The following is a 1,670-nucleotide window of genomic DNA, read 5'->3' on the forward strand; positions in this document are numbered from 1 at the left end:
TTCAATAGAATTATGGCCTAACACGCCTTATATGGATAAGATATTGAGTTTGAGTATCAATGCACCATAATGATGATAAAATGATGACTAAGGCAAAAATAATATATTTATGATGAAAAGTCATGAAATTCATCTCATGGAATGTAATGACCCTCAAAGTCATTTTTGGAATTTTTGTAAAATAATCATTTCACCCCTGCCTCTAGTTGTCCCGAGTCGTTTATGATTGGTATTAGGTGTTGATTTTTAGAAAATCTTATGAAAAGTTAACTCTTTGGAAATTTTGAGTTTTCATAAGTTTTAAGTATTAAAATGTGGTACTTAGGTCAATCAGAGCTATAGAACTCAGAACGGAATTTCGTCAATTCTAGCAGCTCCAAAATATCGAAATTGGCTTAGCAGACTTTACGGAATCAGTTTTGGACTTGTAACAAAGTTTTGAGGCCTTGAGTTGAGAATTTGAGGAATTTTAAGTCAAAGTTTGACTTTGGTCAATTTTTGGAGTTTTGATACTCGGAATGGAATTACGACGACTCCGTTGAATTCAAGAGATGGTTTTTGGTCTAGAAGAAGTGTTGGTTGAATTTTTAGAGGTCCCGAGTCCGTTTTAGTATTTTTGAAGGCCTAAGTTGATTTAGTTGTGACTTTTTGAGTTTTGGATCAACGAGATATCGAATTCAAATTATGATGGTTCCATCAGCTCCAAAATGACCAAATTAGGCTATAAGCATGGTCGACTCAAGTATCGAGGCAATCGATATGAGTTTGGGGTCATTTGTCTCTTTTAACTTTGAAAGTTAGCTTATGGTTGACTTTGATCAACATTCTTGAAAAATGCACTTGGATGAAAATTCTGACAACGCGGTTAGTTTTGGATTATCAATTTTGGTCTAGAACGATCCTTCGTTTGCTTTCCGAGGCTTCTGGTCTAATCTCGAGACTCGTTGTGGAACGTGGCTTAAAATGACTCATGGGTGTGGAACCCACTTTTTATTAAAATAATCTCGTATGAGAATTCTGAATCCGCCAATGAGTCCAGAACGTCGAATTTAGTAGGATAACATATCTGGTTTATTTTTATCGGATTTTAAATGAATTTCGAGTACCCCGTCGGAGATTTTGGAAAAGTCCAAAATCTGTTTCAGCAATGCTGCAGCAGCAACCCTTTTTTAGGTTTTGTCTCAACTTTAAAACCCTCTATCTTGAGTTATATAGCTCCAAATTGGGTGATTCAAAAGGAAAACTTGTGAAATTTTTCATGGAGAACACATTGGGAAGCTTGAAAACTAATTTGGATCATTCAATTTAGGTAATAATCGTGATCTTATTTGTAGCAGTTTCCATTTTCGGAATAATTTTTTGAAGAACTTTGAGAAGTTATTTCTTGACCTATATAAATCCAATTTTGGTGATTCAAGGGTCTACATTTAAGAGAATTTCGTGAGAAATCTCGTGGTGATCTCAGAAACGCAAAGGGAAGCTTCTTTTGAGGTAAAAAAAATGTATTTTTAGTTACTGATTTAATCTTTTACGGAATGAAATTTTATTGAATTTTAGAAGAGTATATCTTGGTCAATATAACTCTATTTTGAGTGATTCTTGAGGAGAGATTGTGGTTTTTTTTTGCAAGGATCGTCATAGTGTCATTTTTGGTTGAAAGGGTCATTTCT

This window comes from Solanum dulcamara, chromosome 2 (assembly GCF_947179165.1).
Source record: "Solanum dulcamara chromosome 2, daSolDulc1.2, whole genome shotgun sequence".
NCBI classification, from domain to species: Eukaryota; Viridiplantae; Streptophyta; class Magnoliopsida; order Solanales; family Solanaceae; genus Solanum; species Solanum dulcamara.